Source organism: Pan troglodytes, chromosome 10, assembly GCF_028858775.2.
Source record: "Pan troglodytes isolate AG18354 chromosome 10, NHGRI_mPanTro3-v2.0_pri, whole genome shotgun sequence".
Lineage (NCBI taxonomy): Eukaryota > Metazoa > Chordata > Mammalia > Primates > Hominidae > Pan > Pan troglodytes.
The window spans coordinates 93,075,550-93,102,540 of NC_072408.2; the positions used below are offsets into that span (position 1 = coordinate 93,075,550).

At 35.1% G+C, this 26,991-nt stretch overlaps 1 protein-coding gene across 17 annotated transcripts in view; it reads right to left on the reverse strand.

Moving 5' to 3' along the window:
* The window catches only part of MGAT4C (MGAT4 family member C), an 889,611-nt gene that overhangs the window by 289,028 nt on the left and 573,592 nt on the right, over positions 1-26,991 (reverse strand). For 5 of the 17 annotated variants that reach the window (XM_016923938.4, XM_063785946.1, XM_063785945.1 and 2 more), the window contains exon 1: positions 12,324-14,041. The exons of 7 other annotated variants lie outside the window; for them this stretch is intronic. The gene's annotated coding sequence lies outside the window, so the exon portion shown is untranslated. Of the gene's footprint in view, positions 1-12,323; positions 14,044-26,991 lie in introns of those variants that run through there. 5 more of the 17 variants (XM_063785943.1, XM_063785942.1, XM_054664569.2 and 2 more) reach the window with 2 other exon arrangements.

The following is a 26,991-nucleotide window of genomic DNA, read 5'->3' on the forward strand; positions in this document are numbered from 1 at the left end:
GAGGAGAAAAGACTGGCCATATTCAGCCTGCCCCTGTGACTTCTAAGGCTATGCTGCTGCTGGTGGTGTTTGTCATTTTTCTCACTAAGGTAAAAAAGTGAATTAAGATGAAAGAAATGCAAGAGAAATGCTTATAAATACTAAGAACAGCAGCATCTTGCCTAGGTCATGCCTACGCCTACACGCACATAAGCAGCACACATCCTGTACTTTCTAGAATGCTTTGCACTGTTTAATGATGCTGGGCGGTCATTTGCTGACTACCCTCCAGGCATGTTTTTACCAATTAGATTGGGAAAGATGGTGACTGCCACAGCAGCTCGGGGGCTGTGTCAGAAACTCTCAGGATGTAAGTTGTTTTACCAACACCATTGGGGCAGGAGACAGACAGGGATTAGTGAAGGGGTGGGTTTCATTGCCTCCTTCTAAAAGCAGCTTTATCTCTCACCTCAGACCTTCTAGTTCTGGCTCTACCACTAAGTTCTAATAGAGCTCCCCAAATTAAACTCTAATAGAGAAATCCTTTCAGATTATGGCTCCCTAAAGGGATCTAAGTCTGGGGTCTCTTATCATACATTCATTTAATCAGCATTTAATGAGCTTCTACTCTGCGCTAGCACTGCTGATACAGCAATGGATACAACTTATAAAATCCCAAAACACATAGAGCCTACAGGCTAATGGGGGACACAGAGAAGGCAATGGTCAATTTAAATACATTACAGGGAAAGTGAAAATGCTCTATGAGCACAAAAGAGGGACACCTCACTCATCAAAGAGGTTCTAGGAAGAAACCCCAAACACCACCAGTAACGATGAAAAGGAATTGACATAGCAGAGTTCTTCAAACAGAAAGAACATGTGCCAATGCCCAGAGGTGAGTTTCAGGAGCAGCAGAACTGAAGCATAGGGTTTATGGGTGAGTAATAATAATTATAAGGGACAGCATTTATCCAGCATGTACTGTGTCAATGCAGTATTAAGTGGGTGGTATGCATTATCTCATTTGATCCTCACTTCATCCCACTGATGAGGCAACTGGGGCACAGAGAAGTTAAATTCTCTGCTCATAGTCACAACACTGGTTAAGTGGGAAGCCAGGAATTAATGCCTAGCCAACTGACTCCTAAGCCCACACTGTAATGGCCCACTCTAAACTAAAAAAAGTACACCAAATGGTGAGATCAGCCATCTACCCTTCACTAATAGAAACACCAACTCATCCTATGGGTAGAAATCCACCAAGGTTCTACAACTCCCTGATCTCAGACACTCCGTCCAGCCCTCGAGTTCTCTTGCCAAAAACAGAGAGGAGCAATTAGGTCTCCTCCAGTTACTGGGTCCCAGGTTAGCATGCCAGGTTTCTAGATTAAGGTTCTGCCCTTCTAGGCTTCCTGGAAACTACAATCTTGTCTCTGAGTTCAGTCTTCTTGCCTAGATTCCTCCTATCAGACATCAGACACCATGTTCTGCCTCCTTTTTTGAACTTCTTTATATTTTGGCCCCATGGGCATCCTCAAATTGTTTTTGGGTCTCTGTGCTTCTGTCTGGTTTCTAGGGTCTAGTCATCTTCAGTTTAGCCCGAATACAAGAGATTTCTGAGTGAGTATCTTTGTCACATAGAGGTGGCTGTGATGTTTCCTAGGCATAGTATTGTGGCCAACTGTTCCAGTTTCAAAACCCCCTTTTGATCTCAATTTCTCTGAAACCATGGTGCATCCCAGTCCTCCTTCCATGTTAGCTCCTAGGGTTAGTACTCAAATCCTGTTACTTTGTTTTTCAAACTATTTTGGAAAGAGGTAGAATATAATTTTTCTCCTCTTTAGATTATTCAAAAATATCTTGCCCTCTTCTACAACAAGAACAAATTAAAGTGATTTTTTTCTAAGTAAATCAAAAATTTCTTGAGAATAAATCTATAATCATCATAGAGCTACCAGAATAAATAGCTCAATGTGTAGCCAAATTTTAAAACAAAAGTTTACACCATTATACAGTTTTACATATTTAAATTAAAATAATTTGTATATACATACACATTAATTGTACATTCATATTTATATATTAGAGTGTAGTAGTATTTTCCAATCCAACCGATTTTTAAGCTGTGTCTAAAATATACCTTTCTCTCTTTTGGTTTCAGTTAATTTCTCCAATGTCTTAGAGTTTAAGAGCTCTTCTATTTAGCAGGCCATGAATATCTCCTAGTGTACCATTGCTTTTCTTTTTTTTTTCTTTTTTTTTTTTTTTTTTGACACAGAGTCTCGCTCAGTTGCCAAGGCTGGAGCGCAGTGGCTTGATCTCCGCTCACTGCAAGCTCCGCCTCCTGGGTTCACGCCATTCTCCTGCCTCAGCCTCCGGAGTAGCTGGGACTACAGGCGCCCGTCAACCATTGCTTCTTAGAGTATCCTGCAACCTTCTAGAGAGGCTAGGTCTTCATTCCAGAAGGTTTCTTTGTTTATTTGCCTACACACTCATGAACAGTTTACCATGTATAAACATGCTTATAAATGGCTACTGAAAGAGTCATTTTAAAAGAATAAATTAACTGCTGAGTAAATGACTCCCACAATTTTCTATATTTTGGGATATATTGCTATCTTTTGTTCTAACTGTGCTTGAAATTTTTAAACGTAGCTATATGTTCTATAAACACTTTATTTATTATAAATACGTTTTGTACAAGTTATGAAGGCCAATTTACAAAGGTAAATGTTACTTAATAATTCATATATCTGCCCACCAAATCAACTTTTTCCATTCCTGAAAGAGTTATTATTTGACAGTTCTGACCAGCAAGTCTTTATTCCTTTTCTGTTGTAAATTGCTTGAACATGACTTCAACTCCTAAGTATCAATTTCCTGCTGGACTCCTTGCTATCTAATATCTCAAACTACTTTCTTTAAGGCCACCAGTGACCTTCCCTGCAATTTAAAGTGCAATTTTCTTTGTTCTATATTTTGAGACTTTCTGCACCCTTTCATATGATGGGACATCACATTCTCAATTACATTCTTTCTAGTTTTAGTAGCATCAGTTATACCCTGGTACAAGTTTTGTACAAACACACTCACATACACACTCAGTTTCTATGATGAGTCTGTATCTCTTCATATCCTTCAACTATCTGTGTGTTAGAAATGACCATTAGGATACAATATTTTTTATTATTCTGTGCATAACTCAAAGTGCACAATCTGTTCTCTTACTTAAATACCTATATAATTAGTTATAGGGTTACACACATATTAGTGGGAAGGAGGCTGCAGATATGGGCATGCATTTTATTTATGCTCTAAGAAAGTCCACTCAAATTTTATTTCTATGATTAACATTCAGTAGCATCTCAGTACTTTGTTGTTCCCAGGTGTAAATACACTTTTTGCAATCTTCTCTTTACTCACACCATTTATTCACTTGACCATATATATCTAGCTGATTTCCTTACTCCAGACACTGGAGGTTCAGTGCTGATTCAGAGTAGACTCTGGCCATTACTTTCATAAAAATTACAGTCTCGTGGGAAGACTGGCATTAACAATTTAATCAACCAAGAAAGCCTACAATGGAAACTTTTGAAAGTGTTAAATACTGTGTTAAGAACCTGTAATAGGGATATCTGGCCTCATCAGGAAGGTCAAGGAGGAATTCCTTAAGGCTGTGCTTCTTTAACTGAGAACTGAATAATAAATTTGAAGTAAACATGTGGAAAAGGTTCAGAGGAACCTGCTAGCCAGACAGAATGGCATAAACTAAGGCTCAGTGGTGGAACTGAAGAAGAAATTGTAAGAGAGATGAAAAGAAAGTAAATGTTGCTGGAACACACAGACCATCATGCTGGGCCTTATGAAGCATACTAGTTTTGTTATTATCCTGTAAGTAATGGAAGGCCACTGAAGAGTTTTAGGTCACAAGGGAATGGAAGGAAGGTTATGGGGAAGAGAGGGGAAAGGAGTGTCATGTTCAGATTTGTATTTCCTGCATAGAGGTTTCAGAGGATTTTCTACCCTCAGCACCATCTTTTCCTTCCTGATCTGAAGTTTTAATAGTCTAGATGTAGTTATCCTCCTTATTCAAAGGCTCTTTGATTCTGAGTCTCCTTTGTTTGTTCTTCCTCCTCTTCACCACTTTTAAATAGAGGAATTTCCTAAGGCTTCTTGATAACCAATACCTACATGTCTTATTTGCTCTTTAGTGGACATCTCAAGCATAGCATGTCTAAAGTACACAAAGAAAGAACCTAGTTTCTGTCCCTTCCTTCCTGCCTGCCTGCCTGCCTGCCTGCCTGCCTTCCTTCCTTCCTTCCTTCCTTCCTTCCTTCCTTCCTTCCTTCCTTCCTTCTCTCAGGCAGCCAGACATTCATTCAGCAAACTTCTGCAGAGCACTTTTCCAGGCCATAGGTATTCAGAAAAGAATTAGGGAGAATCTTTGACCTCAAGAGAGTAAAATACCCTCTATGATTTGTGACTACAACCCTGTCTGTGGATTTTTTTTTGTTCTTTCCCCCAAATATTTACCTTTCTATATCTCCACCTCCCTAATGCCCCTCAGTTTATCCTATTTTCTACCCTCAGAACCATGTTCTCTTTCTCATGCCAAAGTTATCACTTGCATGCTCTTATGCAAGATTGCTCTGAGAGTTAATATTAAAGATACAGGCAAGTGGGAAGCGGTTCCCTTCCAAGTAGATAGGCAATTGTCTTGCCTCTTCTGTCATGCCTTTTCTGTCCTATTGCCTGTTGTGCTCTGCTATGACACACATTTTCTTGATACACCACCACCACCATCCTTATGTAACTTCGCCACCTATCAGAATGCCTATAACATTGTAGATGGGAGCAGTCATACATAAAGCCTAATTCTCTTTGGATACCATCTAAATATATCGGAATCTCACCATGATGAAATAAGTGAATAAACTTAGAATAAGTTTCTGGGAGACAGCCTAAGAGACAGCTGTGAAACTAGCTAGTGTTATGCTCTGTTCCCATGCTGAGCACCTCTTTCCATCTTCCCCCATTATTTATTTGTGTTCACTGTAAATCACATGCCACTTGAGAAAATTTTACACCAAGAAAAGAATGACACAATGCTTATTGTTTTCTTTTAAAATAATTATTTAATATATAACTTTTATGTAATGTTGTTCAGATAATTTAAAAAATAAGTGCAATGAATTGAGTTATTCTATAAGAAGGGGAGTTCCTTTCCCTGGATTTTCCCACTGACCCCAGCCCAACAGTAAAGCATTTTGTCATTCAGCATCATACACTTCCTATCCCTAGTTCATGTTTGCTCAAGTTCATAAATAGTGAATAAATACTGACTTCAGAAACTCTTTCCCAAACTCTGGTATTCCTCTCAATTATGTCACGTTTGACCCACCTTTATATTCTTGAGTAATTAATCACCCCATGCAACATTATCCATTATTTAAAATAACTTAATAGATTGATATACCTAGTAAAGTTAGCGGAAACTAATGAAGTGGAATGTCTTGACCATTCCTGTTCCTTTGATGTGTCAGACTGCTTTAAATAGTCCCAAATAATCCTGCTTCTTACCTCTTTTAGGAAGCATTCCTCATTTTCTCAAAACCACAGTGATCCATCTCATCACAGCCCTTCTAGAGTATTTAAAATTTGAATAACCTAATTTAAACATCCAGCCAAGGATTAAAGTTATGCAGTTATGACAGTTGTCCTTACTGGTTATTTACAATTAGAATCTGTTCTGATACCTTGGTGCAAATTTTTAGCTCTCCCTCACTCCTGCCTTTGCTTATGATAAGCAACTTGACCTAACTGAACACACTGTGCTTTCTCTTCTCATTTTGACTTTGTTCTTAATGAGGTCCCTCTATCTGAAATATCCTTTGCCCACCTGTACCTGAAAAAGTCTCTAATTTTCCAAAACTCAGCTAAGTGACAGCTTATTTTTAAAGATTTTCCAGATTTTTACACATAGAATAAATCACTCCTTGTGGGTGTCCCCTGAGCACTCTGTGCATATCTCTAATGTAAAACTTATCACAATGGATTATAATTATTTATTTCCAACTTTGTGTTGGTCACTAGACCATGAACCCCTGGAGAGCAGTGGTGGTGCTCTGTTCACTGCTGGCATGCCATAAGTGCTCAGTAATTGAGTGGCTGAGCTTTAAATAATTTGTAGAATGAGTCAGAGCACTTAAAAGTGAAGGGAAAATACCTTAGTGGAAAGAATAGATTTTTAGAAAATGTTTTACACATTCATTAATGCCTTGATTCTACAAGATTATAAACAGTGGGGAAGAATAACCTAATTTAAACATTACATTTTTTATCCTTTTCTATTTGTATCTCTCTTGAGGTAGTATTAAGTACATGTTAGATGCTTCATTAAAACAAAACAAACAAGCAACCTACACACACACACACACACTGAGAGAGAGAAATATATATATTTTTAAAATAAAAACATACTTTGCCTCTAATGACTATGTTAAGAATACAGAATGTCATGAGTAAAGAAGAACTGAAAAACTTTAACTCAATTCTATCACCACTTCATCACCGATATGAGACAATGGACTGTTGAAAAGCAGAGACTGTTGGTCTCTACATATATCAGACAAATAAAACTTTCATAACTCCAGGTTTGAAACTCTCATTGACTTATGAAAAATCATAGAATAAAAAGTAGCAAAGTAAAACAGAGTAAAAGATAAAAGGTAAAGCTATAAGACTTTCTATTTTATTATGTACTTAGATTTGTATGTATATGATATCCCATATTATATCATTTTAGATTTGAGAAAAGTTCCTAAAAGTTATTTAATTCATTTTTTATCTTACAATAGTTAAAATTAAAACATCAGAAGTTTTATATGCAGTAAATGATTAACCCGTGTTTACCAACAAAATCTACAATCAGCATCTAGTTTCAAAAGTAATTAGTATGATTGGTTCCCAAAATTGTGTTTGTACTATACCAGAGTTTTCATGTTAGTGAATAGCAATTTTTAATGAAACTCCTGAATGAATTAAAAGACACAGCCACATAATACTAAGCAAGTCAGTAACAATGAAAACAATGAAAATACTAAAGAGAGGCAATAGTAATTGAACATTTACTATATGCAAGGCACTGTTCTCCATGCTTATAAGATTAGTTCATGAAATTTTCACAACAAACTTACGAGGTAGGTACTTTTATTTCCTGTTTTTTTTTTTTTTTTTTTTTTTTTTTTTTTATTATGAAGGCATGAAGACTGAAAAGGGTGGAACAACAAATTGTATTCCGGTAGTCTGGTCCCAGACTTTTAAAAATATTAAAAGTCAACATTTAAAACCCAAATGTAACATAAAAATCTATTTTAGATTAAAACATACCTGAGAACTTAGAGACACACAGAAGCACAAGAAATGCAAATGAATGTATCCTTTAACTTATGTTTCCTATTTCCCATAAACTTTTTGGTTTTAATTAGCCACACCTGGTCCCAGACTACCTGAATACAATTTGCACGCACTTATTGCATATTCTTACATGCAACAAGTGTACGCAAACAAAAAAGAAAGTGTCTTTAAAAGCATCTGCTCTTTTCTTGCTCTGCTGAGAAAAAGTGTTTTCTAGCATGATCATAGCCTCTTCTGTACTTCGAATGGAGAAAAGTTGCTGGAACTTAACTTTACACCTTGCCTCTCATCACAGCAAATTGTGTCATTTTCTTCCCCATATTACTGGTTTCACTCAGCTCCATATTTTATCTGACTGACTGCAGCACCAATATGTATACTCAGTTTTAGGCAAAATGCATTTTCCACATTGACCCAAATGTTAGGAGATACCCTTGAGAGTTTTATGGTGTGCCATGGCACACAGGTAGAGAGCCACTTACTTGTGAAAATTTACCTAGACAACCTTTATGATATGCTCAGTTCCATGCCACTGAGACCAGTATCAAACACTGAACAACAAATTCTCTGCTTTTAGCAGAATTTAGCATTAAAAAGTACTGTTGTCCGTTTATATTTTCTCATCAAAAACACTATTAAAATTAATTCATGGATATAAGTTGTTAAAAATAGCTAAACCCAAGGCCCAATGCCTTTAGTGCTATTAAACATCTACTGCTTAATAGCTCTAGATTATTTTTTCATTTTATGCAGTTCGAATGTGAACAAGCTTCTCTGTCTCTAACTCTGAAAGAAGTGGAAAAGTCTTCATAATTTATTAACCCCTGAAAAGGGCACATTCATTTGTCATAGCTTCAGAGGCAGAGAGAGAAAGCAGATAAAAAATCACATTAGTACTTTCAATTACTGAATTCTAATTTTACTGTCCTATTCTGCATACTTCAAATGGGCATTACTAAAGGGACTAAGTTCAGGGCTATTGTTTTATTATTATGCAATAGGACAACAGTAAAATATTTTGAGCCAAATCAAGTGTGTTCAGTTAACTTTTGTTGTACAATTTATATGTATGTCACTAGACAGATTCTTCAGTGGCTAATTAAATGATACTATCTAAAAATAATTTATCTTCAACTGATAGGTTCTACGTATGGATTGGTTTTCTCTGAGGAGGTTGTATTTTAGGCTTTTTATTTCTTTTAAATCACTGAGTATCTGTAAATAAGTTGAATAGGGAATAAATATCACTTTTTAGTGCCATTGTCCTAGGAACTAGCATTAGTATCTACCAAGACAGTGAAAAAATTGGCCTTAAAAAGTAAATTGTCTCTAGTTTGCTTGTTCAAACACAAACTACTATCATTTGGGAGATATTAAGTTTTTAATTAAAATAAAAAAATTCTTCATTTTTTATTATTTTACTTATACTATAAAGAACCTTGTCCAAAGTCAAACAACTGTAAACTCGGCATACTATTACCAGCAAATAATTGATTGTAAAATAGACAATAAAAATAAAGCTAGCTTGCTTGAACATACATTATAAATACAAGATAACTTTGTCCAAAAATGATTGATACTGTTTTTGATATCTACCACAAGCTATTTTATTCTTATAATATTTCAGTGACCACATTCAGAATCAAGTATGAGTTATAAAATAATTGATAGACTTTTCACAAAACCCAAATATAATGTAAAACTCTATTTTAGATTAAAACATACCTGAGAACTTAGAGACACACAGAAACACAAGAAATGCAAATGAATGTATCCTTTAACTTATGTTTCCTATTTCCCATAAAGTTTTTGGTTTTAATTAGCCACACCTTAAAATACATTCTACATTTATAGTAAATTAAAGATGAGAGCTTTTCAGGTAGAAAAAAATAATATGTGCAACAACAAGAATTTTTTTACATTGTTCAGTTATAAATGCCAAGTACCTAGAAGAGTGCCTGGCACGAAGTAGATACTCAAGAGAAGTGACTGATCAGATAACCGGCTGTATTAAGGGAGGGAGGGAGAGAGAAAGAGAAAGAAAGAAAGAAAGAGAAATTGATTGATTTGGGGCACTGAAATTTGTAAACCTGTTTCTGAGTCCTAGCTCCTCCATTTACTGACTTACTGACTGGGTGATCTTTGGCAACAAGTTACGAATTACTAGTCTCTGTTTCCTTAGTTGCATAATATCAATTACTTTATCACATATCAATTGTTAAGAATTAATTATATATATACACAATGTTGATAAAAAGATCTTTTAAACTTTAAAATACATAAAAACATTACATTTATGTACCTAAAATATACACCTAAATATCCAGACATTCACACAATAAGTCCAAGCTGTCCAAGATGACATCATAGTTACTATATTTTTTGGCTTAAGTAAAAAGTTGGCCTGGAATGCCCAGAATTTCCCACTGTCAAGACAAGCATAGAATTCATGATCATTCAAGTGCTTGAACTGAGAAACTAAAAAACCAAGCAGTATTGTGCATTCAATCATTACATGAAACTAATAAAGGGGCTTACAATAAACTAAATTCTAGGAAAGTATTAAAATATACAAAAGAGTATTATTTTGCAATAGGTAAAAACATAATTTGAGGAGTCATTTTCAAAAGAAAAAATATATCACCCCCAGCATATGGAGTATGCAGAGAACTTCAGAAGAGTTAATAAGTATCTTTTCATGGCTATTTTTTTCCATCTCTTCTTAATACTGGTTACATAAGTCAGACAAAGAACATATGTATTTAAAAGGAGGCAGAGAATAGGGCAGTACATGTAACATCACACATCATTTATTTATGTCACCCTGTACTGAGAAGCCTTCCTAGGGACTTTGTGGCATAGGAAATTGCTATGATATCATTGATGTCCTGTCTTAAATTAAAAATAATAATAAAAAACTTTTTGTGAAATGAATGAAGTCCATTAGCTAGGTAGCTCATATCTCGTGTACTTGTGTTGTATAAAGTTGTCCAAAGGAAAAGAAGGAGATAAGCAATTTAACACTGCAGTCACCATCAATGTAGTGCATTTGTGACTAGCAAGGCTAATACTGAAAGAAGGAATCATACACAGAAAAAAATGCAATTTAAATATCTAGATCATTCATTAGCTGAATAAGATTTTCTTCATTGTTGACAGAATGATATAAATAGATTTTTAAAGAATTAATTATTAGGAGACAAATGCTTTTCCCTTAGTTAAGTTTAATCACCTGTGAAAATGACACAGTCAGTACCACTGGGTTTTTCAACTTCACTATAGAGTACTTAGGGAAAGAAAAAAAATTCATTTCAAAGCAGTGACTCATGCTTTCAAGCTCATATTATCCAAAACTTTTAGATTTCACTTTAAATTTTGAAATTCACAGAATATACCAACTTAAATTTTTCTCAGCAAAAAATTAACTCTAGATGTATATTGGAAGCTTTTTGAGGTTTTGTTGATTACGTATTGTTGTGGCTGAGACATTAAGCTCACTTGTTTAGATTTAATTAATACACATCTGACACTGTCTATAAACTTAGTTTTGTTCAGACCTGAATGGACTAAAGGAGATAATTCGAACAACAGTAATGTCTAGAGCTGCCAAACAGGACTGGGCTAGCAGAAGACACAGTGTGTGACATAGCTGAAAAACCCCTGCTGTCTTAAAGCTCAACTCGAGAATCTCCAAATCCTGAGTTTTAATTATCAAAATTACTAGTTTGCAAAGGCAGAAATATTCTATGTTAAAGGCACAGTAAAAATAAATCTAAAAAGCATAAGCACATCAACACTTGATGAACAAGCCATTATTCAAAACTTTTATAACCCTAGGAGGAATGGAGATGCTATTAAAATAAAAGAGCATGTTAAACAAAATAACTACTAATTACACTTTTCTGTGGCTTTATTTCATAAATAACTGCATCCAACTTTAAAATAACAACAGTATGCTACTTTATACCATAATAACAGACAACATTTGAGGGGACACAAATATTTTTGAATTCTTCATTTGTTAGCATGTGAACATTCTCAGTCAATTGAAAGCTTTTAGTGTAGTGACTTTTCAGGTTCTCTGTCACATTCAATCATCTATCCATAGCAGTTCAACAGCTCTAAATATATTTGTTTTGCTACAATATAACAAGATCCTCAGGCATAAATGTTACTACTGACAAATGATTAAATAATATAAAGATATATTTTTAGGATTTAAATATTTTGGCTATGTGAAAGACAGTATTTTATTATGCACCAAAAAGCATAACAAAAATGCAATAAATGATTTTAATATCTCTTAATTCCACAAAGAAACTCTTACATCCATTCTTAAAATTTTTCGTTATTATTATTTCCATATATTTAAATGGTAAATATGAATGTAAAGTCCTACAACTTTATTTCAGAAGCCAGAGCCTTTGCTCACTTGGTAAATTTTGTTTTCCCTGTATAAACGCAACTTTGGAAAACTGTCCCAAAGAACTGCCATTTAACAATTAGAAACTTTGACTCATTTTAAGTCTACAGCAACACTACTTGGTTGACCATTTCTACCACTATTCTTTAATACTAATAGAAAAATATAGAGAAATGATGCAGAATGATATACATACACATATACAGTTTTAAAAACACATTCAAAATTGTGGTCTTATAATAGCAGTACTTTCCTTTTTCTAAAGCGAAGCCGGATTTACCTGCCTTTCATTTTCTGCTGCAAATTAGTTTGTCAGGTACACGTTAGCAAGCTCTTTCTTTAATTCATTTTGCTAACTCCATAGTCCTTTAAATAATGATAAACATTCCTGAATAAAAGCTTACCAGATAGTAATCCTTTTTGACCCTTATAATATTTTCTCTGTAAGACACATCTACCTTTATTTTAAAAGAGAAGGTAAAACAGAAGAAGCCCTTACCAGAGACAGAGAAAACAATTCGTTCAGCTAGATCCAACAGTGCTCTGTGCAGTCTGGAAGCATGAGTGATCCTTGGGCCTCACACAAAAGCGAGATAATTGGCTCTCAATGAAGAGATGTAAACATCCATCATAATGGCACTGTGCTGAAACTGAACGCTACCTCAGCTGTTCTATGTACTCCGACTGGAAGATGATGTCACAAACATCAACTGGGTGTACTCTCATTGGCTTCTGTTACCTGGAATCATATCTTAACCCTAAACTGTCAGCTACAAATTGAAATGCACATTTCTGACTACAATTTCTGCCTTTAAAAGGAGAGTGAAAGTAATGTTGAGCTCCTGGGGGATCACAAACTGAAAATACTGCCCTCTAAATATGCTAAGACTGATTTACCTAATTAATTAATCAGAATTAGTGGAAATTTTATTTTCCAAATGTGTTTTGTTAAGTAGCAGTGTTTATAAAAGGTATTTGACAGAATGGATATTAAAGGACAAGATGTATGTAATCATAACATCTGGAATTTTAAATTTTGTAATTACTTTGCATTGATTTTACAGTACTAGCCCCTGAGATTTAAGAAACTCAAATTGAGAAAAATTATAATGTAGTCAATTGTACAGTGAAGTTTTTAATCAATTTTTTCAGAGCAGCCATTTGTTTTTAAATCTTCTAATAAAACCACAAAAATGGAAATGCATTTTATTCTCTGAGTGTTAAACACTGTTTGCAAAGTTTCATGTAATAAACCTTAAAGTTTATTACATGATATTACATGAAAGAGATATTAAAAGCACATCACTAACATAATAATGTTAAATATTGGTTTTTACAAAGAGTAATTTATAAGCCACTGGAACTTCAGACAATCCCATTTCAGTAATTGAAAGCTACTCTATGATATAGTGCTGTTCTTTTTGAGCACACACAGGGAATAATTATCCATCTCTTACCTTCTATCTTGACAAAAGCCCCAGATTTCTCCCCAGGCTTAAATCCAGTGGGAGAGGAGGATAATGGGCTAAGCTGGTTGCAGCAGCTTGCTGCCAGAGGGACAAAACTACAATCACCTTGAAATATACCCAAGCTTTCCCTACTGAAAGGAGCTGTCAACCGCATAACTGTGAGATGCAAGAATTACCAGAGCTATTCAATGACCAGTTCCTTCTAAATCTAGCCCAGCCATATCCCAGGGCAAGCCCTTTGAAAGCTGTGCAGCTCAGCATGCGAACAGTACAAGCACCTGGAGAAAGAGCAAGGAAATTCACTTCAACCACCCCAACTTTAGGGAAAGGAAAGTCACCAACAGTGCACTTGCATGACTTTATGCTATTTCATTTATTTCTGAATAATGGATTCAGGGCAAATACTTGTTACATTCCCTCTGCATTTACAGTGACAGAAAATTATTTTTACTCAATGGCCTCAATAAGAGTTCAAAAAGTTGATAATATATGAAAATACACTTTCATATGTTCACATTTCCTCCCAAGTTCTGACTTTTATGATAGTCAGTTTATTTGATTACTCTGAGAAGCGAGTTAGCATGTGACATGGGAGCAAGAGTTCTAGACTAGGGTTGAAATGATTCATCCTCCAGTTCTTGCTCCACCACTTACTATCTGTAAAAACTCTGGTAACTTAGCATCTTTTATGTATAGACTGAGAGTGGTAATGCTACATACAGCAAAATAATAATAATAAAGATATGGGGATCAGATGAGACAATGCATAGAAGCTTGTTATATAAAATAAAAAGTATTACATAAATATAAGATATAATTAATATTATCGTTGTTATGAAAACAATCAAATGCGTTAATTTTAAAGACACATGGAAGATTTAAAATTTAGAGTTACTTTGGTGCCCTCAAAATAATGATATAAATATGTTAAACCCTTAATATTTCAACTCAAAAATAATGTTGCAAATTAACTTGATTTATAACACTGACTCACTCAATTTTTTTTGTTTGTTTGTTTGTTTTGGAGTTTTAACCCTCCCAGAATAATTTCAGCATGTTTTCTACATGCAACAGGATATAATCTATCTATCTATCTATCTATCTATCTATCTATCTATCTATCTATCTACATTCAGTTAATTTTTAAAGACAAATGTATTTTCTGGTGATTTTAGTGCACAGAAATCATAACCTCTCTTATTTGTTTTGCATTTGTTTGGGTGACAGAATGCCACATATAATGTGCCTAGAGAAATACAGCAATATAAAGATTGGGAAACTTAAATACTCCTAGGGCTCTGCAGGCATTTTTGTTTGTTTGTTCATTTATTTATTTGTCAATTTCCACAGGTATCAATGTATAGGCATTTTGTATCAATAACCCACATCCTACACAAAATTTGTTTACAAGTGAATAAGGTACCTAGTAAAGAAAGCTGGGTTTTGTTATTAAAATATGTCAGTGAGATTTTTTAAGAATATAGATTTCAATGCTTAAATATTATACAAGATGGAGTCTCTAATGAATTACTTAGTATTTTAAGGACATACACTTATTACATATGAAAATAATTTCATATTTAAAATTTGAATTGTTTAAAAATTAACAAAATTATTGGCTTATACTTTAATTCCTAGGAAAATTGATAGGAAAAAAGATAATGTACTAGAAATACTTCATACTAATGTTGGACTAGAATAATGAGTGAATCTTTATCGCATACGTTAAGTCAACTTCAAATTTTGTATTTATTTATTAGGACAGAATTTATATTTTAGTTTTAAATAATTACATCTATACACTCAAGAATGTTCAGATAAATACAGGATATAATAGTTCATATATGAATATCAGTTTTATTACTCCAAAGTATATTTTATACATAAGGACAGAAGAAAATATATATACATATATTCTCTTACAGTGGGGAGAAATCATTAGAAAGTAATAATTAGTGGAATTTATAAAATTTTTTTGTGATTATTTAGTGGTATTTCTTTTGGAAAAGTAGAGATACTAAACTTCAAGACCTTTCAGTAATTTATTTTCAGAATGTCCTTTGGAAAAAAGTCTGATGATACTTGAACATCAGTTTGCACATGTATCTGGGTTAAGGTCAAAAATAAGATAGTGTGTATGTGATGTGAACATTGATAATAAGACATGTAACTGTTTTCTACTATACTAAAATAATATTATTAAGAAATACAACCTGATTACAAAATGTAAAAAAAAATTCTAAATGTAAAAATGTTAAAACTTTAAGAAACTACAAGAAAAATAAAAGGATGGTGTCATTTCTTGAATATTCTATTTAATATACACACGTGGAAAAGTAAAATTCTGCATATAGCTCAATTTCATAAAGGAATAATAACAAACACTGCATTTGAGAATGAATTTACCAACGTTGTCTCATTATTTATTACATTCCTCCAACTAAAATGGCCAGCTAGCATTTATGAGTTCAGAGAATATAAAATATTTTAACTTTAATAGTGTGTAAAAGTTTAATATGAGGGGGCAAAACACTCTATAGACATCAATTTAAGCTTCATTCTCAGTAAATGTATATTAGTAAATGTTTGCATTCTTTCTTTTGTTTTTTTTTTTGAGACGGAGTCTCACTCTGTCGCCCAGGCTGGAGTGCAGTGGTACAATCTCGGCTCACTGCAAGCTCTGCCTCCCGGGTTCACGCCATTCTCCTTCCTCAGCCTCCTGAGTAGCTAGGACCACCCGCCACCACGTCCAGCTAATTTTTTGTATTGTTAGTGGAGATGGGGATTCACCGTGTTAGCCAGGATGGTCTGGATCTCCTGACCTCATGATCCGCCCACCTCAGCCTCCCAAAGTGCTGAGATTACAGGAGTGAGCCACAGCGCCCGGCCTAGTAAATGTTTTCTAATATGAAGAAAATGGAATCAATAAAATTATTCTGACAAGTCAAGTTGAAGATGTTTTGTAGTTTAAGCCAAGTACCTCTCAATTTTATTGTGGTACTTACATACTATATATTTCCCAGGAGCTGAAATCATTGCAATATTTAATTGCCTGACAATTATTTCTGTTACATCAATTTTGTGGTTAAACTAATTATTTGTATTATCAAAACAAATCAGCACTAGAGGCTAATTAAACTGGATAAACCATTCTCCAATGTTTCCCAACCCACATATTAATAAGGTTTAGTTTATTACTAACTTCAGAAAGAATAAACATGTCCTACAGGTGATAATTTGATAGGCAGAACTTAAGAATTTAAAGAAGTTTGAAACTGTTGTGAACATTATTATCTCCTCTTGAGCAGTTGGGTATATATAGGATTTTTTTTACTACATCTTGCAACATTTGAGTGGCCCACTACCTAGTTATCCACAAGGTGGCAGCTCTATTTATATGGGCACCAACACCTAATACACTAGTTTATCCCTTTTCATTTAACAAAATATAATATGTAAAGTATATAGATAACTTTTGTATATGAATGATCACAGTTAGGTAACTTTTCAGTTTTAGAAGAATAAGCCATGAAAGATAGATAGCTATTAAAACCTATTGAAAAGCAGGAACTTTAAAAAGTTCCTGCAGCAATTATTGAAAAAGGCAGAACTTTAAAACATTGAATTTTTACTAGCACAAATTCCGATGTTCCATCCCAAATTTATTTCAGAGGTTAGTCTATTTATAATAAATTGTTTTTATTTTGTTTCTACAACGTCTTATGTTGCTTTTAAAAACTGCAAAGTTAGTCTTCAAAATAACTGCGCCTACGTAGCAATGATAACTCATTGTTACAATAAGAGAGATCTAGGAATTGTATTTTCCATCTAGTAAATTCTAGATATAACTAAACCTCATAAGAATATCTATTTATTGACCTCACTTGAATTCCTTTTCTATACTTACTCATCTGCACTGTCATTTTTTTTCTCTATGTCTACCTTAAATGTATTGTGTGGCAGCTTCAGTATACTACCTTTATTTCTGTTTTCTGTGCAGATAAAAATTTTGAAAATACTTAGAATTATTAGGCCATATCACCTTTCTTTCCTGAGAATGGATAGCCCCAAGATATTTAACTATGTTTATGCATCAGTAAATTTTACTCTGGAGAAAGAGAAAATGATTTAGTAAGGATGAAGAAAAGTCTTCCTGCTTCTATGTTAAAGAAATACAAATTCTTAGACATGAAGGTAAGAAGCTATTGCTATTTTAGTGATTCAGCCTCTTGTTTTTAAATGCAAAGTGAAAGCATTGACTTATTAAAGATACCCCAATTTAACATAAACTTAAGCTTATTTGACTAGGTTTCCTTTGAATGTCATGGTTAACCTTTGTAACAAACCTAAAGATCAATGAATAGAAGGATTTGTTTTTTACCGTGTTCTCTGAACAAGGGTACCTTGTGTATTCATATTGCTCCTTAACTAAGGACACTTTACTTGCTTTCTTATAAATATATTTTGCTTCATTCCTAATATAAAATCTTACAACTCCGCTTGGCATTTTTTTTTCATTCACCTCAATTTTCTTGCCTTCTGTCTCATGTAACTCAAATTAGATCAAATCAAGAATGACTGACTCTATCTTGACAAGTTTGGAGCAACATTCGTCTCATAGAAACTTAGAATTGAATTCAGATCTTGATGAGGAGCATATGAACACAACCACTTTGTGTTATACCAATAACGGGGGTTATTCATATAAAATCTGCTGTGCTCAAAACATTGCTTCAGACATATGAATGCTTACACATGAAAGACAGTGAAAAACCAATTGAAATACTAATGATTGTGCGTTATTTCACCTTACTACACCTTTGTAGTAGAAGAGTCTTCAAATCCTTCAAATACACATTACCATAAGGAGAAATAGTATTATTACCATTGTAAAGGAAAAGAAAAAACATTATCATCATCATCATCATCATCATCATCATCATCACTAGTTGTTTGCTGACTTGGTGCTAGGCACTGTGCTCAACATTTTTCATTGGTTATTTAATTTGTTTTGTTTTATTTAGTTTGCAACAAATCTACAAGATAGGTCAATGTTAAGATTTTCAAAAGAGCTCTTAAGTACTATAAGCCAGTATTTTTCAACCATGTCCGCTTATTTGAATCTCAACTTGAAATGTCAAAATACAGGGCCCTATCAAACTACTTGAAACAAAATCTTTGAGAATGGGATGTAGGTGAGACTTTTCTGTGTTACTCTCCACATGATTTTCTCTGTGGCCAGGTTTAAAAATCACTCCCCAAACCCTCGGGTAAGTGAGCCACATGTTTTGATGTGCAATACCAGATTTCACTAAAATAAGTAAATGTGTTCTAAAAAATCTGAAATGAAAACTGTAAAAAAAGTAAAGCACAGTTTTTATGTAAAATAATAGGTTGGAAGGTGAATAGAGAAAAATCCAGATTACTCTATCTCACTCGGGTAAAGAGATGGGTGTCAGTGGCATGGTAAGTTTGAGCAAAAACATTAGATGGAGTCTAATCTTGCAGGAAGTCAGTAGGGACAGAGAAAAATAACTTGACTAGTAGGAGGGAAACTATATGAACAGGTGCTGATTCAACATGCAGACTGCCCAGTAACATTAGGTTCTAGTACTAGGGAGTCCTGTGAAAGCCAGGATATCTACATTTACAGTTCATCAGTCCACATGTGAGTGAAGACTCCTCCTGCACACAATCTAGCACAAGTAATGGCTTTTCTTGATGCAAAACATTATTGAGACTCACCGTAAATGTTCTATACTCTTCTTTTCCAAGACCTAGGATGCATAAAAACCCACTGACACAGAGGATGGTACCTAAATGAATGGTGGTTATGTGGAATGAAAAGGTCCCAGTATCTGTATTTGGGTAGGGATGGACCCTGTGAAAACCAACTCTATGGCAGGAATAACAGATTAATTTTTCTTAAGAACTCTATGATTCCATAGAATTCTATTCATAAACCAAGCTTTGTGTCTGCAATCTGCATTAGCTTCACATTTCAATTGTACTTGCTCAAATATATACCAGCACTGATATTTCCAGAATCAGTCATTAAGCATCATCTGTAATAAAATATAATACATTTCTGAAGATGTAAATGAGAACACTGTCCTTGTTATACTCTTTATAATGAAGTACATGTATCTATTTATCTGTAGATATAATTAAATAAATCTTATAAAAAGGTTTTAAGTAATCCACAATTAATCAGAAACCAGTTATAGAAATCCTAACGAATTCTAAGAGTTGTTTTTAATGTCTACTGCTATACATGTAACAGGCAGAGTAAGTTTATTTCTCCTTACATTTGAGGATACTGTAATATATTTATTTTAAAATTGATTATTTTATTTTTGTTTCATGAGGATCTGTCAACAGAAGTTGTAATTCAACTGTTCATTTAAATCTTACATTATTTCAGCCTTTTTTTCAGGACTTCCTTGTTTTCAGCAATATAGGGCTACAATAACTTTCTGTAAATTTGTTATTTTGTCAGACTTTGTTAAATAACCCTCTTTTTGATTTTGTGTAACTTTTTGCTAATTTTGCTATTAGCTGATATTAGGTAATGCATCTTCCACTACACTTTACCTGCAACAATTCAGTAACAGTGTACTCCTACAACCATAGGTCACCAAAATAGAAAATGCCTGGGTGCTCCTTTAGCCATTTTTTAAGTGGTTAAATTACAGCCACCCTTTCTGAACACTGTAGCCAGGCAACATAAATTAATGATCTTAGACCAGATCTTGATTGACTGTTGTCCAGGAACACATTATTCACCTTAATCCATGAATTCAGCAAAGGTAAATGATTACTCTAATGGCTGTGGGAACCTTATGAATTGCCAAGACAAATAACAAGTAGTTACGGCTGAAGGCTCTGTGAAATCACTGGCATATTTATCTTTCATCTCTGTCACTCCATGTTTGAAACTGTAGACCTGGAAAATACACTAGCTCTTTCCAGGTTAGATCGGGAAGAAAACAAAATCACTAAGTGGACACTGTAAAAATGCAGGAGATAATAAGAAATTGCTTTCTTCTGCCAGAGGCTAGCTGCTCCTTGTATATCTGTTTTGCAATGCAACTAATAGAAGGTCAAAGCTGCTTGTAGGCTAGAAGGAAGGTATTCCTATCTCTTCATCACTCCTGCATTCAAAATCAATTAATAAAATGCTGGTAATAAACAAATGGTCATACATACATAAAACTTTTTTAAACTATAGACCTTACTGGAATACACAGTCTGACCTATAGGTACTGTATAACTTTCAGGTGCCTGGCCAGGCTCCCAAATATTTCCCAAATTCCAGATCTCAGAATGAGCCAACTGTGGCTCTTGGGATTTTCTGATGTAGAGAGTGGAAGGGGGCTTAGAGTTCACCCTCTTTGTGAAAGGAACTACCCACTTCACCAGGCCTGCTAAATTCTTCACATGCTCAAAAAACTTACTCCTTCCTAAATACTGTCCCTAATATAGAGGTGTCTTTCACTGATTTTAAATTACTCTATTTAAAACCTATCTCATCCTCTGTTTAGTATTGCTCTGTATAAAAACTACCTAATGTTTCATTTCATACAAGATATGCTTACAGACCTTAAAACTAAAATCATGATATTGGCCAAAAAAAAAAAAAAAAAAAAAAAAAAAAAATTCCCTCTTGAGATTCCAGGGCCGTCTGTCACAAGATCCTTGGGGTATTGCTTCACCAGCCAGAAACCTCTGTGCCTGGCGGTGCTTTCTCCCTGAGTATTGCCTGTGCCTGCTGGATTCATTCTGCCCACTCGGCTTGGCAGGCTGCACTCAGCTCACACTAACAGCCTGAATCTCGCACCTGCCAAGGGCAAGCCAGGTGCAGAGTGGCAAGGGGTGTATGGGCAAGTTATGTGGGGTCTGGCCACTGCATATAGCCAGGCACATCAGCTGCTCCGGCAGGGTGAGCAGCTCCACACACCGGCACATGTGCCAGTTCCATGCAAGGCTGTGGCTGGACCAGAGGTATTTACTGCGTGGAGCTTCTGCTACAGGCACTCACATCTGGATGCGGGGAACACGGTGGTGCCCAGAAGCCTGGAGATGCAAGGAACCACAGAGCCACAAGAGGGTGTCACAGGCCTGACTCAGAGAGCCCCCAGGTCTGGACTCCCAGAAGGGCCGCAGCTCTTCTCTCCTTCTCGTCGCCCGCAATGTGGTGAGTGGGAGGGTGTATTTCAGCACTGTTGGTGTCACAGCTCTTTCAGTCCCACCATTTGGTGGGTCCCGAGTTCTTGCCATGTGTCCAGGAAGAATGAGATACAAGGACAACTGGAGAGTGAGCAAGGCAGAGAGGAGTTTCATTGAACGATAGAACAGCTCTCAGGAGAACCATAATGGGTACCTCCTTTCTGCGGGCAGATCAGCCCAACGAGTTGAGAAGACCTGAAGTGGGTACCTCCTTCCTGTAGCTGGTAGTCTCCACATCTGTCTGAGTCTGACTAAGTCTGGGGTTTTTATGAACTCAGAAAGGAAGAAGTGCATGCTGACTGGTTCATGGGCAGCCATGGGTGGGCCCAGAAAAAGCACAAGTTCTCACTCTGGGCCACGACTCCCCTTGGAATGGGCATCCTGCCCCCAGGCTTCTGGCTGTCCCTAGCTTGAAGGTGGGGTTTCTCTGGGGAACCACCCCTTTCATCCCAGGAGCCTGTCTGCTTCCAGCCGCAATCAACATGCCATCTAGAGCACCCAGGTTGTTTGTGTGGAGGGTTGCAAATAGGCCCACGCGGAGCCACCTTCGGCATCCACTGGCATCTCTCCCTAAGCTCCTTGCTGCACAATGTCCGGAGGGGGCCAAGGCAGCAGGGGACTGGCATGTAAGCGCCTTGCCGAGCATGCGCACACCCAGTTGGGTTGCAGCACCACTGGGGATCCGTCTCAACTTTGCTCCGAAATGGGAGCAGTCGCCAGGAGCGAGGAAAAGCAGAAACAAGCACTTCCCACCCTGCGGAGACAGGGGGGCTTCCCAGGCCCCAAGAGCACAGGGATGTCCCGATTCGGAGCTAGGGCTGGGCCTGGGAGCGTGGGGCTCCCACCCGGCCAACACAGTAGGGGGCAGGGCTCCCACCTGTTTAGGCTCCACAGAGTGGGCAGCCCCAGTCATGCCTCCTCCTCTGCAACCGATGTCCCCTGGAAGGACACATATTTCTACATTGATGAAACCTATGGAGGCCCTAGCAGAATGAAAGAAAAAGACTGAGATTAAGGGACATTGTTAAAGAATTTTAAATTACTAGGGATAAAGAGAAGGTCCTGCAAGTCTAATGTGAAAAAACAAAACAAAACAAAACAAAAACGAGTCATAAAAATGTTCAGGAGTCAGACCATCACCACTTGCCTGTCAACAAATGGAGGATGAAGGTATATAGTTTTATTACTATATTGAAAGGGTAGGAGAGCACAAGGGCAAAAATACAACATTCAGGATTTTAAAAGATAACTGAGGAATTAAATGCATGGTTTCATATGCTTTTCATATCTTCAACAGGTACACATAGAATGCTTGAGGTTAAACCTTGATCCTCCATTTGCTGAGAAATTACTTAACATTTAGGTGAGTGCATAGTTCTGCTCTCTTCTTCACCAAAATATAGAAATTCTATGACTTGCAACGTACAAGGCACCTAGCATGTAGTAAATGGTCAAGATATATTAGCTGTAATTTATATTATATATACATCTATTTCCATACAAATCAGTTATGCAATTCAGGGTAATTCACTTAGCAACTTAGAGAAACAGATTTGCCTCTAGTATCATGACTGTTCTAAAACTCAAATTTATTATTGGATTTCTGAATTACAAATGAGTGAATTTAGGTAAAGCAGCTTCAATATAATAAGATCATTTCAATAGTTTTCATAACTCAGCACCCTGACTAGTAACATAATAGCCCGATGTCATAAAGCATACAACACTAGATATGAAAAGTCTTATTTTGTTGAAGGTTCTGAATAAAGCCCAGATTATCTACTATAAAAACTTATTTTTTCCTTTTTTTGAACAACATTGTTACAATTGTAACACCTGTAATTCAAGAAAAAAATTTGTTGAATGTGGTGAGAGGAAGCTAACCAATTTTAATGTAGGCATTTTACTATTCATTAGCATTATTTTACTACGTAGATACATAATTAACAGATAAATAGGCTTTATTGCATTAGGGTATATTAAAATTAAATCTGCTCAAAAAATGGAAGGACAAGTTGGAGTATCAAATAAAAATGTATATCAAATCCTTATTAATATGTTTGCAGAGAATTAGGTGGTAAGAGAATTAAAAACACAAAGACAAAAGAGAAACATGCCCTTGTAAAAACGCTTGTTGTCCACAGCTGGCTCCCACCCACCTTTCATTGTTTCAACCCCTTGCTCCCACTGAAAGTAAGCACATCTGTCCCTTAAAGTACTGTCTTAATTCTAAACTAGTTTCTCAATGTACCCTGTTTAATAGCTATGTGGTTACTTAGGGCCTTTTAAAATTAGAATATGATGCAGGCACAGCCATACACTGATAGCCAGAAATAGCCAGAAGCCTACTACCTTTTATTTTTAAATTTATCAAAGTTAACATTGAATAATTTACAATGTGCCAATTTCCTAATAGAAAGAAACTTCCAAATCAAATTATTTTCATAGTAAGGTGTGTTTCCATAGGAAATGAAGCAGAGTTAGTTATTATCTGCACTTACTTTCTCTAGAATCGCTCCACTATTAGAATTGGATCAGAGCATAGAGTGTAAGTCAGAGATTCTTCTGTTCAATTATTGACTGTATATTTTATGCACCATGACAAGGAGCAAGTTATTTACCTTCCCTGAACAATGTTGTCTAACTTGTGATCTTTCTCAAAGGCTTTTTAAAGTTATTAAAAAGAGAAATATATAAATTATTTAGATCATTATTTAGTACTTGCTAATTGGTAATTGCTCAAGGGACAAATTTTTCCCATATCACATTATATTTTTATATAATAAAAATATCTTTGAAACAGAAACAAAGCTATATACCTTTTTTTTCCATTGAAGAGAAAGGTTTGTTCATTAAACAGCATATATAGCTACTCAAATGAAGGTTTTGTTCATTAAACATCATATATAGCTACTCATAAGTATTAAACAGAACCATGAGGAACAATGGAGCACATGATAAAGTAAAACTGTGTCTGAGAGAAGCAGCATCTTAAAACATTTGTGTGGCAGTTATAAATACTTGTCTAGCACTACCTTGTGCAGAGTAGTAGCTCATTAAACATGTATTGAATTGATTTGACATTTTAAGAATTGGTGAACCTCTGCAGCAGAACATATTTAAAAACCCAAATTGCATCAACTTCACTTCTATTCATTCAATAGACAAAAATTGAAGAACTTATATAATGCCAGACATTGAATTAATTGCTATGATGCAAACATGAATATGACTCATACTTCAGTTTCAAGGAATCCTTAGTCAAGGGAGAGCTTGAAACCTTAAATAAAATATACCAGACCAATTTTCTTACTGGTCAGTTAACATAAACGAAAGTTTACCTAGAAGGCTGAAATGTCAAATATTTCTGTTCCTCACTTGAATTAGTAAAAAAACATCAGCAAGCTATTAGAAGCAATTTCCTGAGAAAAGTAACTTTTAAGATATATAATAATGTCATGACTGATTCAGACCAATATTTTGCAACCCGTGTATCTATAGTACTCTATTGATTTTCAATATGCACAACCAAGACCAAGAGGCATATCAAGGCACTCAAGTACCTTCTGAATCATCTTGAATTGATTAGGTGTAATAGAGTTCATGATTAATTGAGAGCATACCAGAAGTGTGTTGTACCTTGGGGTTTCACTCTGCCTTGTAAGGAAGTAAGAATCACAGTGAAGGGAAGTAAGAATCACATTACAGAATGTAAATGAAGGAAACTCTTAACATCCCTCCCCCACCACATTCATGCCTTGTTTAAAATCCTTCAGAAGTTCTTGTTCTTATAAGGAGAAAGGCAACCCCTTTAACCCATTTATGCCTCAGGTTGCAATTTTTTGAATTTTTGCAATCAGATCTTGGCTATGACATTGAGCAGTAGGATATCAATAACTCCCACATGCTTAGCGTTCCAATATTAGAACACTAGGCATAAATTTAATATAGTTTACAATGTCCTGTATGATCTGACCACAATCTCTCTAGCCTTACCTTCCACTAGCCTTCTCATCTCACTGTTGTGTTTCTCTCTTCTCCATCGCAAATGACAAGTTTCAGTCCCATTTCTTCCATAATTTATTTTGTTACAGAGCATGTTCATATATCCAGACAGTTGTTTCTACCTGGAATGCTTTCTACCCATTCTTCCTTTCATATTACTCCTTATTCTCACATGTCAAGCCATTTGAATCTATCAATCACTCATAGTCATATTGTATCTTTCAGCCACAGGCTCTTTGCATATGCTTTCTATTCTAAATACTTTTCTATGCATGCCATCTTTCTTTTTATCTAGGTGTCTCTACTCATTCCAGATCAGCTATCCCTTTTCAAAGAAGTCATTCTTGCCTAGCTTATTAAATCAAATCTCTTTAAGTGACCTTATATCCTGATAGCTCTCTTTTGTTGCATTTATCATTGCAATAGATTTACTTCTGTGACTTTTAAGATGTTTGTATCTTCCGCTAGGTTATTGAAAGCAGACATTCTGTCTGCTTTTGCTTACTCTCTTAGGCATATGATTCATTTTTAGAGTAAATTCATATATAGATATTCTAGTATACTACACAAAATATGCATATTAAAAACTTTGGCATGAAATTGGAATTTATTTTTAATTTTCTAATTTTAAACATCACTTGTATTTGATAACACTTTTAAAGGTAATTTCTACCTGCAGTCAGAATTAGAGAAAAGATAAGCCATTTTAATATGTTTTCTAGCACTTACTAAAATATTTTATTTATTATTTGTACTTCCAAAATTTTTGACCGACTGGATTTCCATATGGAATATTTTTCATCTTTATTCCTAGATATAGTAATGTTGACTGTAAAAACTTTGTCATTTGTTTAAAAGGTTTTATTTTATATATTTTCTATTAAAAGAGTGATTTTTACCCTACTATATAAAGGTGAAAGCTTTCTTTTCCAAATGTAACTTACATTTCTTTTTCGAATGTAATTATGGGGTTGTAACCCCATAAATTGGTAGATGAAACCAAAGATCAGTGATATGGGTCTAGACTGGAAGAGCCAAACAAATATTCTAAATTTTTATTTGTGTAAATTTACGGGATACAAGTGCAGTTTTGTTACATGCATCCATCACAAAGAGGTCAATTCAAGGCTTTTAGGGTATCTATCACCCAAATACTTTACATTATACCCATTCAGTAATTTCTCTTCACCCACTCTATCTCATCCTGTCACCCTTCTGAGTCACTATTATCTATCATTATACTCTCTATGTCCATGTTTCTACATTTGTATGTCCACTTATGAGTGAGAATACACAATATTTGTCTTTCTGTGTCTGACATTTCATTTCAGATAATGTCCTCCAGTTTTGTCCATGTTGCTGCAAATGTCATAATTTCATACTTTTTATGGCTGAATAGTACTCCATTGTGTATATATGCCAAATTTTCTTTATCCAATCATCTATTGATGACACTTAAGTTGA